At 42.4% G+C, this 19468-nt stretch overlaps 1 protein-coding gene and 1 pseudogene across 6 annotated transcripts in view; both read right to left on the minus strand.

The window, feature by feature from the left end:
* The window catches only part of CTDSPL (CTD small phosphatase like), a 112132-nt gene that overhangs the window by 66053 nt on the left and 26611 nt on the right, over positions 1-19468 (minus strand). The gene's annotated exons all lie outside the window — the stretch shown is intronic.
* LOC112823569 (non-histone chromosomal protein HMG-14 pseudogene) lies at positions 11373-11700 on the minus strand (annotated as a pseudogene).

Here is a 19468-nt window from a genome sequence, read left to right on the forward strand (position 1 = left end):
ATTTCCTAATGTGCCTGAGCTGTATCCTTATGTCCTCAACAGTGCTTACAAAATGTGCAACGGGTGTTTCTGTGTACCTATTTTTAACTTATGGAAATATTAGTTTGTGCATCTCATTCTTTTTTCCACTAAGTACTATGCTCTTGCCATTCGCACACATCGCTCTGTGCACGGTACTGAGCTGCTGGGCAATAAATACAGTGAGGTGTGTATCCACGAGGGCACTGAAAGCCATGGACTCCCAGCCTGTCATCTCTTTATCCCCTTCCTCCTTCCCCAGCTCTGCTACTTGTCTACACATATGGCCTGTATGCATATGGCCTAACATAATATCGACAGTACCAAGTGAATATGACAATTCTTTAAGCCCCTTTATAACTTTTTAAAGAAAAAAAAATTGCACTTGACATATGTAGTCTACAAGCATGCATTTTTCTTGTATTCCAAGCAGTCTCTGTGATAACTTTGATAATTAAAGACGTATAAATAAACTATACTCAATTCCTTTATCCTCTCTTAGAACTATCTTGAAGCAGCTGCTTTTGGAAGGACCATAAGCGGTCACCTAAGACTCTCAAGGCCGGGATCTGAATTCCAGAAATGTCAGAAAGCTTCTGTTGCTATTGATGACATGATTCTGTAATCTGATATCTCTGAGGTCACACTTTGATCCTGAAATTGACACTCGAGGAGCCACGCATGTCTCAGCAAGTGCACATAGCAGGACAGAGCGAATGGAGGCTGGTTTCTAGCTAGGACGGGAGCAGGGGTAATATCCCCACTGGGCTCTGTGCCCTGACTGTGACCCCTACCACGATAAAAGCTGTTTATGACTACAATCCTTTTTAGTCCTGAACTTGATGTTCATTAAAGCAGTTTCCCACAGACTTCTTCCTTTGCACCTCCTAACAATCGTGTGCGGGCCAGGGTAGGCATTACCAACTCCAGGTTAGGAGGGAAGGTGCTGAGGCTCAGAAGGTGAAGTCACTTGCTCAAAGTCACAGAGGCAGCAAGGGGTAGGAGGGACAGTCTTGCCTTGGTTGGTGTGAGCTGCCCTTGGGGAAAGGTGGGGAAAGTCCCCGCTACCACAGTGGGAGAGCACACCTGTGTACTCTTTGGAAATCAGGGTTCTAACAGCCTATGCCTACCAAGGTGCGGGGGATTCTTATCCTAGTGACTGTGTTCTAGAGATCATGTTTCTACCAGTCCTTCCCTCCCCTGACCCCAGTGAACCATGAAGGGAGCCATGAGTGAAAAATGGGAGCCCCAAAGGGCCCACTCCTCCCCTGCTTGCAGGCATCTTTTTTTTGGAGCTGGAAAAGATCTTAGGAACTGTATCCGTCAGGGTTCTGGCAGGAAACAGATGGTACTCTCAAATTGGGTAATCTGAGGAGAGTTTAATAAAGGGGCCATTTATAAGGGGTGGACAGGGACTAGGGGAACCACAGTGCAGTGTTTTGGGACTAGTAACAGTGCCACAGTTACATCCTTAGGACCAGAGGGGTGAGGGAGGAGAGGCTACTGGAACCTTGAGACAGAGTGCCCTGCGGAGAGGGCCGCCTGCCAGGAGCCCAGACACAAGAAGGAGCCAGGAGAATCAATACTTCGGGCCCACTCCTCCTTCACCCCCTGCCCCCCCCCAATGTCCTGCTGGTTTTCCTTATAGGGTAAAGAACACAACAGGGGGCCAGGAAGTAAGGGAGCCCATTCACACAGTCCCTACTGGTCAGCTGCCAGGGCACAGGACAGGGTGGAGAAGGCTGGAGAGAGCATCTGGAGCATAAGAACAAACTGACCCAACCCTTTAACTTGAAAGGTACTGTAACTCCCAGGGAAAGTCCTGGCCTAGAAAATCAATGGATGAGTTGCAGAGCTGGGCTGGAAACTCAATCCCTGGGTGCCAGTCCACACTCCTCTGCTCTCCATTTGACCCGAGGATTCCTCTTCCCGTAAGCATGGCTCAAACCTTAAAAACTAATAGGCCTTCAAATCAGCTGGAAACTATGCCTCATTTAGGGATTGTGTATTCCAAAGCTACCCCCTCACCCCTACATGGTTCAGTGTACACTACCCTGGCACTACTCCCCAAATGACTACTTTGTTCACACCTGTGTGCTACACCTTTGACACAGGAGTCAGGGTCCCCCAAATTTAAAGGGACCAGCTCAGAAGAAAATACCTTGCAGCAGGTACAGGCATGTAAACACAAATGGGGGAGCACATGTCTGTAGTTCTGTAGTGAAGCCCGGCTGCAGCACAAGAGGGGAAGGAGGAAGTCCCTCCGTCCAACCTCCCAGTTCAGACAACCAGGCCCCCGACCTTCAGGGAACTGGCAGAGCACCCTCCCACTCTATTTACATACAGAAATAGCTGTGCATTGACCCATGAGCTGCCCAGGCCTGGAAAAGTCCTCCAGGATATTTTAAAAATCACATGTTCTTCCAAGCCTTTTAAAATTTGACTAGAGGAGTGGCTGGCTAAAAAAAGAGCAAATTATCGAGATCCTTTTTGGAGGCACTGAGCTACAAATTCAAAATAAAAGATCAAAATGTTATTTGACTCTCAATTTCCTTATATATTCTGTAAACCCTGCCCTCTTTATAAAATAAGACAGACTTCCCAACTCTTTGAATAAGAGACTTAGCTCAAGAAAACCATAAAAAGATTATCAATGATTAATCTCACACATATGTTAGCATGATACCTCTATATAAAATTAAAAACACCAGAGAACTCTTAAATTTGGCTTCCTAATTTTTATATTCATTCATTCCATCTCTCAATGTTTCCTGAGTATCTGTGTTTGCAGCTGTGGGCAGAAAAAAGTGTAGTGAGGCTCAGAGTGGCAAGTGGGGACCAAATTCCAAAAGAAGCTTCTCCCATCTTCTTCTGTCTCTTGTAGGCAGTGAGGAGGCGCTGAGAGCTTCCAAACAGAGGAGTCATTAGACTGTATCATGCTTTGGCAAGTTATGCTAGAAATATATACAGGATGATGATGAGGATGAGACCCAGAGGGAGGAAGCCTCATTAGGAGGCTGTTGTGATATTGCAGTCAAGATGCAAGGATGGGCAGAAAAACCACTTTTCCAGATCAGAGAATGTGGATAAGGAAGTGGCAGATTTGGACCAGGTCTGCATGACGGAGCAGGGAGATGTGTCCTGGAATGTGGGAAGGAAGGGGACTCATGGCCAGACATGTTTTCTCCATGAAAAGGGGGCTGAGCAGAGAGCTGTGGGCTGAGTGCCCAGACGAGGGTGAGCTGTGCCCTTCCTCGTGCCTTGTCTCGGGGTCTGGGGTGGAGCACTGCTCTGGCCAGAAGCTGGAAGGGGACCTCTCACCCCTCACGGGCGCCCCCTGATCCCATCTCTGTTCCAGTGGGTCAGCACTAGGGTGAGCCTCAGCATAGCTCTTCACACTGTGAAGTTCTTTCTCGGTGTGGGTGAGATGAGTACCCCGGGTTTTCCATCTGCTGGTGTGGCCTCTAAAGCTTGAGAGCGTATGCCTCTCCTTCTCCTCCCAGGTATCTAAAAAGGGGCCCAGTGAAGACTCTCCCCCAAAGGGAAGTAGTGCTAAACAGCTGAAAAAAGAGCCATGATCAGTGTGGCTCTGCTCAGCAATCTGGCTTTCCTCTCTGATTAAAACGAAAATTCACATAATCCAGTTCAGAGTTTTAGTCTGACAGGCAGCCAGCCCACGGAGCCAACTTTATTCCACAGAATTGTTCATGCTCAGAGGATTGACTGTACAGCTGTCTTGCCCTGGACAGGCGGAAGGAGAAGTCCAGGAGCCAGTGAGCGTGTGGTAGGGATCTGGTGGGGGAGGGGGTACCACCCAATTACTTTCTGCTTACACTGTGCCAGCTCACACATGTGCCGCTTCTAGGAACCAGCTGCCCGGTGGCAGCGGCCGCGGGAAGCTGGCTGGCGGACCTGGCACCAGCCGGAAACAACTACGTGGACTTGGCAGGCACTCTGCCCAGCAGTGGCGGCGCCCTGACCCATCGCAGCTTCTCAGCAGAAGAGGACGGATGCAGGGTGGACAAGACAAAAGGGACAACAGGGCTTCTGTGCCCGGTTTGCAATGAAGCCGTTGCATGGCCTGCAGTGACAGGATCTGGTGGAGGTGTGGCACACCCTCTGCTGACTGTTTGCCTGGACAGCCTTGCACCAACAAAGGCATCCTTGCCCGGCTCTGGCATTCGACCCTCAGGGCCCAGATCTGCTCTCTATCTGCACCAGAAATCGCACAAATACCCTACAGCCACAGCCTCATTCATCCACCCTGCAGGCCCCTTCCCCGCTCACTGACCGCAGGCTCTCACGTTCCGGGCTGCCAGGCAACTCTCCCTCGCTCCCTGCCCCTACCTCCAGGCAGCCTCACACCTCAGGGTTCGAAGCTGTTTTGCGGCAGCGGCAGCTGTAATAACAGCAACAAGGAGGCCTCTGGACTGAGTCACCGTTTCAAAGTATGTGCACACACATTCTCTCATTTGTCCTGATAACTGCCTCTCACCTGTGGGCAGCTTGGGATGGAGGGTGCAGCTAACAGCAGCTTCCGTTTCAAACAAGGTCCTCCTCAGGAATGCCAGCAATCTGACCAGCAGCCTTTTCCCCACACCTCCCCTCCCTCTCCTCAGAGAACCCACACTTTCCACTCTGCCCTGGTGTTAGTATGCCAGTGGCCCAGGCTGCTGCGTGGCTCTCCCATGGCCAGGTAACAGGAATCACCCCCCCGCCCCGCCCCACCCCACCACCACGCCAATCTCAAAGTCTTAAAACAAGCAAGGCATCCTTGCCTGGCTCTGGCAGGGCCCAGAGAAGCCCACCTGGGGTCTGTACCTCCCTTCCTGTTGCTCCACTTCAGGGAATCGAGTTTTCCGGAACACAACTCCCATGCGTTCTCCCATGTTCCTTCAAGGTGCCTGGTGCCCCTGCCCCTACAGTTGTGCAGAGCTATGTGCCTGAGACTCTGATGTAATATATCGGAGAGGATCTGGGATCCACTGGCACCTGCCACAGCCACAGGTCTCTGTCGAGGAAAGAAGCCATGGTGTGTTTTGTGGCTAAAGGGTGACCACTGGGGTGGCCTGGTGTAAGACTCTGCCTGACCGTGAGGTTCCTCGTGAGTGGTGACTGTTTGACCCAAGACATCATCTCTTTGGGGGGGTCTGACTGTGAGACACAGCAGTGGCAGCAGGGACAGCAGTTGGGGTGAGACAGTAAAGAGAGCACTAGAAGCAAGAGAAAGAAGGAGCCAAGAGCCCAGCTTTGCACGCCTGAAAGAATCCCAAGGGTAAGGAGCCCTGGATGCCCAGTTCTAAAGTGATGGCTTGGCAGTAGGTACTGAGAGTTCCTGGTACATCCTGAATGATGAGGTGTTAACAGGCCTGCTGGGAAGTACAAAGACCCTGGGTGAATGGGGTGTGTGTAGCTGGGACTCAGACTTGAGTTTCCCCTTGTCCCTGAGGATATGCCCAAGGAGCTGACAAACTGGACACACCTCTTAGAGGCTGAAAAAGCCTGACTAGAATAGGAAGGAATTATTACCAGAGGAACAACTGAGCTTCCAAGATATTAAATGACTTGCTGGTATAGCCACTGATGTGTGAGTGTTTGGGTGAGCACCCATCAAACAATCCCTTGCCTCCCTTTCCAACAGAACCCTGATCCCTTTATGGATGGCAGTGTGTGCAGCTGAAACTTCTCCCACAGAGCCCTTTACACCTAGGTGGCCACATGATGGACTTCTGGCCAATCAGACATAAGCTGAGCATTTCGGGGAAAAAGCTTTTGCTTTCCTGATCTAGGGATTGGCCCTGCTTTCTCCTCTACTTCTTCTTCCTGCCACAGATGAAGCAGCCATCTGCCACCATGAGGAGGAAAGCCACATGCCAGGGACAATATAGATAGGAAGGTAAGAGACTGAGTGTCTGATGACACTGTGTGAGCCCTGGACTGGCTCCTTCCAGAATTCTCATTGTGTCTGAGAAATAACTACTTACGTATTTAAGCCACTCTTGGTTGGGTTTTCTGAGTTTTGCAGCTGAATGCATTCCTGACCAATAAACCTGCCTAGTCACAGGGCTGCTGGTAAATGGCGGCGCTGGGCTCCAAGCACTGTCTGTTTAATTCCAGAGCCTGTCTTGCTTGTTTTCCACTGGGCAGCACTACTTCTCGCTCTCAGAACAAGGGGTCTACAGATTAAATAAGATGCTGTATGTAAAACACTTGACACATTATAGCAGATGCCCAATAAATATTAGCTACAGTTATTACTATTATTATGAGGCCAAGTAGGCTCCAAGCCACTTCAAGCTCCTCTGTTTTAGTGTCTACGACCACAGTCAAGTGGGAACCCAGAAAAAGATATCATTCTTTCTGAGGAAAACAGAGTGAGGAAGGGTAGGTCCTTGGGCCTACTGGGGATACCGTCCAATGAGATGGACTCCCATTCCCAGAGCCTGCTTGTCCCCTGGGAAGGGCAGCACAGATACAGAGTGGCCCCTGCCATCATTAGTGGATCGGAAGACTCCCTCTCTGTTCCTTCAGTTTGGACCCAGCATCCACAGAAAGCCAGACAAAGACCATGACAAGGCTCAGTCAGGGGCATCAGGCACCCTGGCAAACTTATGCATTTCTCTTCCTTCCCCAGACACAGAAGTATGTCTCCTGAAACAAAGGATATTGCTGCTTTTACAACAGAACATTGGAAACAGTCTAAAAGTCTAATAGCAAGGTACTATTTTAAAAAGTGATGCTATGTCCACAGAAGAGAACAAATGTTCGATATTCTCTAAGGGTTTTTATAATTTGGGAAAAACCCTCATGTGAAAAATAGCTGACATATTAAGCTATCCATGTGTTGTATTTCCCATGATCCCCTTATGACATTATACATGCACATAAGAGAAATTCAAAAGGCAAGAAGAAAAATAAAAAAGCTAACAATGATTAACATCTTTAAGTTGTGTTATTATGCATATATTTTTGTATGTTTTCTATGATTTCTATAGTTTCTTTTATAACCACAAGAAAAATCCTTGTAAGTAAATTGAAGAAAGGGAAAGTGTATCAGTGAGAAGTTGTGACATTGTTATTACTATTTGGACAGGATATCTGGCTTCAAAACATGCTGTTTGCTAACAGCAGACATTTCAGTGAAATATTTTTAAAATGGAATAGAGTCTCTGAGGTGGCACTCCTCATTTCCCAGCAAAAGAAAAACATTGCCCCCCTCCTTAATTGGGGCCTGGGTCTAGAGGCACAGCCCTTACCTCTCTGAAGCAGCTCTGATCTGAGACCCCTCTCACTAGGGATCCCTGAGGGAAGACCCTCCCTGTAAAAGACCATCTCTGCCAAGTTCACAGAGCACAGATATCTGAGACACCTGGAGAGGGGTGGCCTGGTGTTCTGATGAGGTCGGGACATGGTTTTTCTCCCTAGTAAGAAAAGTGAACAGATGCCAGGAGATGTGTTTTCTCTGAAGCTCAGGTCTGTGTAACTAGCATGCCGGAAGCATCAAGCTTGAGTCTTTGGAAATGGGGCTAAGCCAACCAGCAAACCACCACAGCCACGGCAAAATTACTATGGAAGTGCTCTGGGCTACCTTTCTTTCTGTTCTTTCTCCCAAGGAGTCTGGGTTCCCACACCACACAACTTTTTCAGCCTATCATTTCTTTCCTCACATCAAACACTTGGACCCAGTGGTCTGGAAGTAACAATATCTCCACTATCTCTCCTTCACACTTGACAGAGCAGGCGTCCACCTGGACCTGGATGCATAGAGATGGAAAGTTAATTTTTCATCAGCACCCAATGGTTCAATATATTGTATGGGACTTTTATCTTTGGGACCAAATATCAGAACACATCAGATATAATAATAAAACCATTAATAAAAACTCACGTGGTAAAAGATACTCTTTTCATCCAAAGAAATTGTGTTGTTCCACACAGTTTTAAGATTCCATTTCCTTGCACTCAGGAATTACCAGAATGCTATAAGCGTTCTGTGAAGAGTCTCATTTCAAGGTCAGATTATTCAGACTCATCTGTGACAGATGTAGAACTCCCAGATTCCCACAAAGTGCTGTAAGTTTTCCCCTGTAACCCCATCTGGCTTAACATCACCATCAGTGATTTTTTCAGAATGTGAAAGTTCAACAGCTTGAAATGTTAAAACTCTGTAAAAAGCAGCATTATCACCCAGCAACAGCTCAGAGCTCTGACACTTGAATATGGGATTTGTATCTAACAGTACAATCCAGACTTGATGAAGAAAGAGTTGGCTAATAGAGTACAATAATATTGCAAGAGGAAATATTTACTCTGTTTGAGCAACAACTTTTTCAAGCGGCCATAAGATCACAGAATGTTGGAACTGGAAGGGCCTTGGAGATCCTCTAATCTAATTCCTTTCAAATCAAAGCCAGGGCCTGGGCACCCCTCCAAGGGAGCACATGATTGGAATAAAGCCTTACAGTGAGGAGGGGGTCGGGGCTCCCATCTGGGCTTCCCGCATTTCTAGGTACCACTAAATAACATTAATGGTAAAGCATCTGTCTCCCGGCCTTGTGCAAAGACACAATGTCTCCCTCCTATCTACTGAGTAAAATCCAAACCTGGTTAAGGCCCTAGTCTCACCGTTCTACCTTTATTCCACACTCTCCAAACACCTGCACAGGCTCCTTTCTGTACCTGGGATACCATCTCCCCTGTTCAGGCCCTCTGTCCATTGGTATTTAATATATCCCCTCCTCCATGCAGCCTCCATGGTTCCTCCAACCTAAATATGCTCTCATTCTCCTGAACAACCACACCAGCTTATCCCTATCTCTATTAGAGAATGTATCATATTCTGCATTCTATTATTGGTATGTTTGTTTTACATCCTTCATCAGATTGTGAGTTCTCAGAGGAGAGGGAAAATGCTTGATTCATATTAATTAATTAGTTAATTATTCCATGGTCCTTGGCTTATTGGCAGCGCTTGAGAAACTCAGAACAAATGGTCCGTAATACATTTTTCTTGTCTATAAAGGCAGATCCAATAAAGGTTCAATTCACTGCACTGCAGTAATTCTGTATACATGGAATTAGAAGCAAACTTCTTCCTTGCTCTTTCTCCCCAACATTTTGTTATGAAAAATTTCACATATACAACAAAGTGTGTTTAGGGCCACCTAGATTCTACCATTAACGTTTATTTGACTGTACTTACTTTATCACATATCTGTACACATATCCATTCTTGTATTCATTCATTAATCCATTTATTCTTTTTGATGTATTTCAAAGTAAACTACAGGTACCATTCTACTTCCTCTAAATAATTCAGAATGTGTATCATTAACTACGGTTCAATATTCATTCTTCTTCTTTTGAAGTAAAATTTATATTCAATGAAGTGCCCAAATCTTAAATGTATATACACTGAGTTTACATAAGTATATACACCTGAGTTAAAAAAATCCCTACTCTGCCATAAGGAACCACTGTTTTGATTTCCCCCCCACCATAGATTAGTTTTGCCTACTCTAGAATTTCATATAAGTGGAATCAAATACTAAACACTTCTTTTTGTGGAAGGCATCTTTCAGTTTTTTAGTTTCATACATGTTGCATGTATTAGTAATTTTCTCCTTGATACTGCTAAGTAACATCCCATTATATATCACTGTTTCTGTATCCATTTTCCTACTAATGGGGACATATAGGCTTTTTTTTTTTTCATATAGGCTTTATAAGTTTTTGTCAACACATATTTCAATTTTTCTTGTGTAAATAACTCTGAGTAAAATTGCTGAGTCACATAAGGATATACTTGTTTTATAAGAAATGCTAGAGGGGTGCCTGGGTGGCAGTTAAGTGTCCGACTCTTGATTTCAGGGTCATAAGTTCAAGCCCTGTTTGGGCTCTACACTGGGCATGGATGGAGCCTACTTAAAAAAAAAAAAAAAGAAAGAAATGCTAGAGCTTTCCAAAATGGTTATATCATTTTACATTCCTACCAACACTGAGAACTCCAAATTGCTTGTGGGAAGGTTTTTGACACTGAATTAGAATTGTTTTAATAGACATAGGGTTATTGAGATTTTCTGTTTCATCAGGTGTCAGTTTTTTTTTTTTTTTTTAAATAGACTTATTTATTTATTTGCCAGAGGGAGAAAGAAAGCACAAAGCAGGGGGAGGGACAGAGGGAGAGGGAGAAACAGATTCGCTGCTAACCAGGGAGCCTGACGTGGGGCTTAATCCCAGGACCCTGGGATCATGACCTGAGCCGAAAGAAGATGCTTAACCAACTGGGCCACCCAGGTGCCCCCAGGTGTCAGTTTTGATAAGCTGTATTTTTCAAAGAATTTGTAGAATTCATCTAAGTTGTTTAATTTTTTTGGTATAAAGTTGTTCCTAATATTCCCTTATTAATTTTTTAATGTCTGTAGGATTGATAACACCTCTCTTATTCTGGTTCTTGGTAATAAGTGCTCTCTGTATATCTAATCAATTTTATTAATCTTTTAAAAGACAAAGCATTTGGATTTATGGTTTTTCTCTACTTTTTGTCTATTTTCCAGTTTACTGATTTATGCTCTTACCTTTCTTTCATAATTGAGTCTTTACTGGTTGTTCTAAGGATCAGTACAGACATTTCAATTTGTACACAATTCTTAATGTACATACTGAACATCTAAAAAGTCATGTAGTTGTGATTCTTTTCTAAGAGTTATTCCAGTGACCTCCCAGCTTAAAATTAGAAGGCAAATTTTCCTTAACAGTATATCAAGTACCAATATCTTCAAATGTTGATACACTATTATCTGTTAAGTCCCATTAATTCACAACTTAATATCATATACACTACATACTCAAGTTTTTAATCTCGCACAGCACATTAACAAGTTACTAGGAAAACTGGACTACCAGACCAAGATGTTACAGAGTGCACAAAATTCTGACAGGGAGAGCCAAGATCAAGGAGTGGTTTTCTTTAGGAATCAATTCTACCAAAAACAACATGGAAATAGAAGTAATTTAAAATGTTCAAGACACATTAAATGCACGACTGACTCCAAATTGCCATTTAGTATGCTTAGTATTATAGGATATAAAAACTACCCCATCTATGGAATGTTGAGCTGACACATAAGACAATCAAAGCCTCCCATATTCAATATCTCACGATTCTCTGGTTGTACCAAAAAATAAAAACCAACAAATGATTTCACCTCTTATAAAAAAGCATATACACTTAAAAAATGGGATGAGGAGGATTCCCTCTTTCTTAAAAATGTTTCTAGAGCTACTAAAAAACTTGGATTTATGAAATAGTTGATAAAAATATTTCTCTGGATTGTACAAGAAGGGAGATAGGAACCACTGATAAGACATGATATATGATATTAATCAGACAGCTTCTTTCTCTCCTGCTTCATCAGAGGCTGGACTCTCCTCATTTTTAGTTTCTCTGTTTTCGGGAGGTAAGTCTTCTTTCGTTTCTTGGTTAGCCACTTCAGCCTGTCTTCCCTTTTCTCCCCCTTTCCCCTTTGTTTGCACTTTTTTGTCTGAAGATTTATCCTCTCCTGCTGCTTTTGGCTTCATTTCCACTTTTGCAGGAGCAGGTTTAGCTGACAACCTCAGTAACCTCCTCTTGGGCTCCTCTTTCGCTGCCCCCTCGCAGGAGCCAACCTTCCTCTTGGGCATCATGGTGGGGGGTGGGCGAGTGCCCGGTGCCTGCGCCTGTGGGGCTGAGGTGTGTGCAGAGCCTTCAGGAAGCTGGGCTGCCTGGCTGTTGTCATTCCTTCCCACTGCTCTTTTCTTTTTCATGTCCTTCTTACTACTTATTTTGGATATTTTTCTTTCTTTTTTTTTTTAAAGATTTTATTTATTTATTTGACAGATAGAGACATAGCAAGAGAGGGAACACAAGCAGGGGGAGTGGGAGAGGGAGAAGCAGGCTTCCCGCTGAGCAGGGAGCCTGATGCAGGACTCGATCCCAGGACCCTGGGATCATGACCTCAGCCGAAGGCAGACGTTTAATGACTGAGCCATCCAGGTGCCCTGGATATTTTTCTTACGAGGAAACCTTCAGTCACTGAGTTTTAGACCTGTCTTATCTGATATCGTAGCCAACGACCACATGTGGGTATCTAAATTTAAATTAATTTAAATTAAATTAATTAAAAATTAAAGCCACATATGATTAGTGACTATCAGACTTGACAACACAGATACAGAACATTTCCATTGCCACAGAAAGTGCTACTGTATAGCACATTTAAGACTTTTCTTTTTGGGACTCCTGGGTGGCTCAGTTGGTTAAGTGTCCAACTCTTGATTTTGGTTCAGGTCATGATCTCAGGGTTGTGGAATCGAGCCCCTGGCTGGGCTCAGTGCTCAGCACAGAGTCTGCTTTGGATTCTCTTTCTCCTTCTCCCTCTGCCCCTCCTCTCTCTCTCTTAAATAAATAAGTAAATAAATCTTTTAAAAAAATACCTTTTTATAAAACAAACATTTAAAGGTCTAAAATTTCCTCTAAGTACTGCTTTAGCTGCATCCTATAAATTTTGATGTTATATTTTCATTATCATTTAGTTAAAATTATTTTCAAATACCCTTGTGATTTCTTCTTTGAAACACAGATTATTTAAAGTGTGTTCCTGAATTTCCAAATATTTGGGGTTTCCCAAGATATATTTCTGTTATTGATTTCTAATTTAATTCCAATGTAGTCAGAGGATATGCTACATTCTCTACATATTCCAACTTTTTAAACTTTATTGAGACTTGTTTTATGGAATGTATATCCTGTTGTTGTTGAATGTAGCAGTCTACAAACATCAATCTGGCTTATGTCTTCATCTATGCTTTTTACTGAAAATTTTGTGTGTGTGTGTGTGTAATTGGTCTATCAGTTGCTGACAGTGGGAAAATCTCCAACTCTGATTGAGGTATTTTTTTGTTTCTCCCTTTAATTCTGTGAATTGGTATATTAAGTTGCTGCCTGGCAACTTTCAGTTGGCTAGTATGAAACAGAAACTTTGACTAAAAGATTTAACAAAGAAGCTTCTGGTATCTCATTAATATGTTGAAGTATACAACAAACTATGCTGCTTATTTGGTTGTTAATAGTAGTTTACTAATACCCTAAAAATAACTGTTTCCTCAAGAAGTTTTCAAGTCCCATGTCTTTATCTACTTATAGATATATTTTTCAATTTTGCTAATCTGAACTAATTATAGGAAGGAGCAGTTTGCACTTTAAAAGTGTGCTTTTAGTTTTACCTCTGGTATGGCCAAGTTAGCTCCTATTGGACCAATTCTCCCGGAAAAAGCTATATACTCCAGACAAAATTTATAAAAACAATTGCCTGAAGGCCCTGTAGAAAGACAAAGAAATAGGTAGATTCTGCAGGAGGGCTGAGATGTCGGAGAAAGGAAAAGACATAGATGTGTTTCTCAATTTTATGGCTTTTAGCCTGGTGGCAGGCTGTGGTCAGTGTCATGCCGAGGGCTAAAACTCCAACAGAAAGCATGCAGTCTTTCAGAGACAGATTTTGGGACCACCACAGCCACTGGAAAGTGAAGCGGGAATCCCAGAAAGAGAAAGCCTCAAATTCTGCGTAAAAACTCTGCCCAAATCTCCTGAGACATGCATGCATGGGGCAGACTCTAGGCAACCTAGCTAAGAATAAAATAACTGAGCCAAGAATTGAGATGCTTAGCCCAACAGCCAGGGTTTGTGGTTTTAATTCAACCAAGGTAATTGCTAGCTAAGGCAAAAACCAAAATAAACAATAACCTGCCCCCCCTGCAATAAACCTCTTCAGAAGAATATAATAGAATCCAGAGTCTCCATAATGTAGTAGTACAACGTTCAACATACAACCCAAAATTATTAAACATGCACAGAAATGGGAAAATGCAGCCCATCCTCAAGAAAAAAGGCAATCAATAGCAATCCTGATAACCCAGATGTTGCAATTAGCAGATAAGGATTTTAAAGCAGCTATTATAATTACACTCAATGGCATAAAAGAATATATGAAATATACAGAAAACCTTGGCAGAGAAATAGAGACTATAAAAGAGAACCAACTGGAAGTTCTGTAATTAAAAATACAACATACAAAATTTTCAAAAAAAAAATCACTGGATGAACTTAATAGAATAGAAATTATATTGGAAAGTGTCAGTGATCTTGAAGATAGACCAACAGAAATTACCCAATCTGAAGAACAGAGAGAAATAAAAGATTGAAAAAAAAAAGCAAACCCAGAACATCAGACCTATAGGACAATATCAAAAGGTCTATCATAATGGCCAACAGACACATGAAAAGATGCTCAACATCACTCATCCCAGGGAAATGCAAATCAAAACCACAATGAAATATCACCTCACACCTGTCAGAATGGCTAAAATCAAAACCACAAAAAACAACAAGTGCTGGCAAAGATGTGAAGAAAAAGGAACTCATGTGCTATTGGTGGGAATGAAAACTGGTGCAGCCACTGTGGAAAACAGCATGGAGGTGCCCCAGAAGTTAAAAATAGAATTACCCTACAATCCAGTAAGCATACTACTGTGTGTCTACCCAAAAAATACAAAAACACTAATTCAAAGGAATACATGTACCCCTATGTTTATAGCAGCATTATTTACAATATCCAAATTTTAGAAGCAGCCCAGTGTCCATTGATAGATGAATGAATAAGAGGTGGTATGTGTATACACACACACACACACACACACACACACACACACACACACGGGAATATTATTCAGCCACAAAAAGGAATGAAATCTTGCCCTTTGCAATGATATGGATGGAGCAAGAGAATATAACGTTAAGTGAAATAAGTCAGTCAGAGAAAGACAAACACCATATGATTTCACTCATATGTGGAATTTAAGAAACAAAACAAATGAGCAAAAGAGAGAGAGAGAGAGAGATAAACCAAGAAACATACTCTTAACTACAGAGAACACACTGCTGGTTACCAAAGCGGAGGTGGGTGGGGGATGGGTGAAATAGGTGATGGGGACTAAGGAGGGCACTCGTGATGAGCACCGGGTGATGATCAGAATTGTTGAATCACTATATTGTACATCTGAAACTAATGTAACAATATATGTTAACTACACTGGAATTAAGATAACAAATAAGTAAGTCTATCACAGGTATAACCAGTCTCAGAAGGAGAAAAGAGAATGGGGTAGAAAAATATTCAAAGAAATAACGGCTGAAAATTCTCCAAATTTGGTATAAAACCTAATTTTACAGATTTAAGAAGCTCAATGAACTCTAATCAGGATAAATAAAACCAAAGATAAAGAAAGGAAAATCTTGAAAGCAGCCAGAGAAAAATGATTAATTACATAAAGATAACAATGATTCTAGTGACCACTGACTTCTCATCAGAAACCAAGGAAGCCAGAAGATGGTAAAACAGCATCTGGAAAAAAAAAATCCTCAACCCAGAATTCTATATCCAGTAAAAATATCCTTCAGGAATGAAGGTGAAGTAAATATACAGTATATTTGTCATATCTTTCAGACAAAGCTTTTTCTATTTTACACTAAAAGTTGGCCAGCTATGCAGCAGTTTGCACACCAATTTATAGAAACTTTAAAACACATATTTTAAAATGAACAGTAATTTTTTTTAATTTTTTTAATTTTTTTATTGTTATGTTAATCACCATATATTACATAATTTGTTTTGGTGTACTGTTCCATGATTCATTGTTTTGAACAGTAATTTTTTAAAACTCATGTGAACTGGAGGGGGGGCGGTCAACAAAACCACCTGCCCTCAGTTTTTCCTTTAATGGTAAACAGTGGGTAAGAAGTTATTTCTACGTAATCTGATCTACGTCTGGGAACCATTTACATTCCGCCAAGATTTCCTGGTCTCAACAGTCTCTTCTCCTTCCTCCTTTCCCACAAGTATGCCACTGGGAAAGTGAGGAAAAGTTCAATTTAGGCCTCTTAACATTATTCAGATCTAGAGACAGAATGCAGAACTATTAAAAGCTAAGAGTTGAAAATGAAGGGTGGGTAAAGTATGAGGCACAAGAAAACAGGCCAAGAGAGCCTGAAAGGACACATTCACGTTGGAGAATTAACTGCAAAAGGTTGAGATTGAGTCAATATTTGCATTAGAAATCTCAACCTGAATTAACATGTTTATTGGACTTGTTAGTCCAGAAATAGTTCCCAAGAGAGCTCTGGAAGTGTGACCTTCTCCTGCACATCTGCTCTGACTTTTGAGTTCTCTTAGTACTATTTAAAGCTATTGCTAAGTGTTAATTTTTGTTCAAAGTAGGATTACCAAACAACCTGTTAGCAACACAAAGATTCTCTTCATACTCGCCTTCCTTAAACCTAGAAGCAGACTGTTTTCCAAACTGTTAACATCCCAAGCTGACTGCCAAACACAGTTATTAACTAGCCTCTGACATCTAAACAACAGCTGTGTGCTGTCCTGCTAAAGGACAGCCTCACCCAGACAGTGACTCTCCAAAGGTCAGCTGTGTCCTGCAGCAGGAAGTCCACGCCACGGTTGGTGGCACATGCCGGCACAATGGAACAGTCTATGTTTGTCCCAATTCCCTTTCCTCCCTTTTGGCTAATCTTCACTGGTCATAAATGTTCAGCTCGCCTTGCACAGGAAGCGGGGGCCTTAAACTTCATCCTGCTCTCTCACTGCAGTTCTTGCTCTTACACAAACTCTTTTCACAGAAGATCATCTTAGAGTTGCCACTGAAAATGGTGATGACAAAGGACCAGAAGACAAAGCAAAAACACTTGTCTCAGAAGCAAGCACATTCAAAAATATTGTCAGGTGCTGTTCTAGTGCTTTCTTAGAATATCCCCGCCCTCTGCTCCCATAAGGATCATCCCTCCCGGTTACTAGGTAGGGAAGCTGCAGTTGCTCAGAGCACTTACATGAACTGCCCATGGTCACACGGCTTTGGAGGGACACCACGAGACTATCCAGTTCTCTTTAACTCAAGTCCAAGGGTCTTTCTACTCTGGCACCCTTCAAGAGTACAAACACCCTTCAAAATTCCAACTAGACTTAAAAAAAAAAAAAACTTGTCATATTGATGGGATGTAGGTGGAAAGTTGATTTAAAAATTTACCTGGAGGAGTAGATGCATAGGAATAACTAATGTCATTTCAATAATAATAATGTAGGACTTTCTTTTGCAGATATAAAAAAATGTGTTATAAGGCTAATGCATGAAATTGTGGTATTTGTTTACCCACACAGTGCCTGGCTGATAGTAAGCACTCAATAAATATTAGCTATCATTATTATAATATGCTAAATACTTAGCTCTTTTTTCATAGGGACACTCTGAGGACAATTTTATTCCCATATTATATACCAGGAAACCGAGGCACAGAGTTTAAGTAACTTGCTACAGGTCACCAAGTATGGACTATCTGGAATCTGAACAAAGGCTGCAGATTTCAGAGTTAAGGATGTTATTGCATCAAGAATATTAATATCAAAAGTCTGGAAGAATCCAAATGTCCATTGATAGGGGGCTTAGATAAATGAAGTACATCCTTATAAAGAGTATTTCTGAGAATGAGGTAAATCTATATAATATGAAAAGATGTCTATAATATATGGCAACAGAAAAAAACAAGGTGCATTGCATAGGCTCATTTTTGTTGAACAATAACCATATATTGAGTCATGCTTGTTTGCAAAGACACATGTGTGCATACGTCTGCAGTATATATACATGTATGTATATATATGTATATGTTATATAAAGTTGTATATACATACATATATACCACCCTTTTCCCCTACGGATGGGATTAGGATGGGGGAAATCCTTTTCTAACATACTTTTGTATTGTTTCAATCTGTTATAAGCATGCATTACTTCTGTAATAAACCAACAAGATTTTTAAAAATGGCTCACTACCTAAAAAATAAAAGATGTTCTTTTCAAAGGAAGACACTTCCATGAACAGGTTAAACCTTAGCTAACTGAAAGTGCAAGGGGTTCTCTCCAACTAGGAGTTTGGTACAGTCATTTCCACTGTAAAATGGCACTCCAAGCCTGCAACAGAGGACGGTCTGGGCTTTAACGCAGACCTATGTACACAAACAGTGTGTCCTAGCCTGTAGCTGGCCTGGTACCCTGCACATACCTGTGTGTAGGAGTAGAAAGGGCTTTCCTGTGCAGTCACTTCTTTCAGCCAGTGCTGATCATCAGGAGTATAGAGAACTGAATGGCTGCTGAAATATGGCCATGGTCTGGATGGTCCAATTCTAAGAGACTCAGTGAGCCCAGCTGCGGATTAGCCTGGACTGGGATAGGTCCCAGATTTATGATAAGGCACCTCCAGTGAGCAGTGGTGACAGTGGAGAGAAGGCTACCCATGGGAGGGAAATCTGGCTCAGTCTTGTTTTCTAGGTCTATTGGGTCGGCCATCCCCAGGTTGGGCCAGCCTGGAACCCTTAGTACCCAACTCCAACCTGGGCAGTGGTGAAAACAGGACAGCCTGGTGTGCCCACCAGTTAATTCTACGCCCTGGGGCTGGCCTTGAGACACACGGAGTCGCACCAACAGGCTTCACGTGGTGAAAAAGTGGAATCGTCATCTGATGCCAGATCCAGCTGGATGCATTTTGGATAGAATTTCCCTGAAGCTGTCTCAATAGCAAAGTGGCAAATTGTTTTCTAAATTCATCTATGAAGGGGATTTTCTCCTTCCTTCCTTCCTTCCCTCCTTCCTTCTTTCCTCTTTCCCTCCCTCCCTCCCTCCCTTCCTGTTAAGAGGCACACACCCCTGCTCTGTCTTATAACCTCACCTGAAACTTGGTATGGCTGGGGCAGGAGAAAACCTAGTCACCTGCCAGGGGACAGGAAGGATATCCTGTGACAAGGAACCTGGAGACAGACAGCCTAGATCCAGTCAAGACTTTGTGTGCTGTCACCCACCACACAGGTGATGCCTGTGCTGGCAAAAGCTTGTTGAACAATGCAGGCTTGAATTTCCCACCGATGACCAAACTTTGGACCTTTTATTATTATTTTTTTAATAATTTTAATTTTTATCAGAGCAGACAAAATCACATGGTTTAAATCAAATTTCTGAAAAATACTGAATTAAAAAAACACTAGGAAAACACTTTCAATGCTTTTAGTTTTTTTAAAAACCAAATAATATGTTAATATTGCCATTTCTTGGTTTATCTACTTATCCTTCATCTATTAATTTTGTTATAATAATTTAGAATTCAGCTCTTTTACACCATCTACCACATTTCCCCTTCCTTTACATTAGTATGAGAATGAACTTTTCACTGAAAAGCCAAGAAGTTTACTCTGATTTTTTTTCTGTGTACCATTTTTCCCTTAGAGTTAACATTTCCCTTTTTATTTCATTTGTTTAATCTTCTACGCACTTTTATTCAAATTCTTCTAAACACCCT

This window comes from Callorhinus ursinus, unplaced genomic scaffold (assembly GCF_003265705.2).
Source record: "Callorhinus ursinus isolate GAN/ISIS: 27379988/994484 unplaced genomic scaffold, GSC_fseal_2.0 scaffold1, whole genome shotgun sequence".
Lineage (NCBI taxonomy): Eukaryota > Metazoa > Chordata > Mammalia > Carnivora > Otariidae > Callorhinus > Callorhinus ursinus.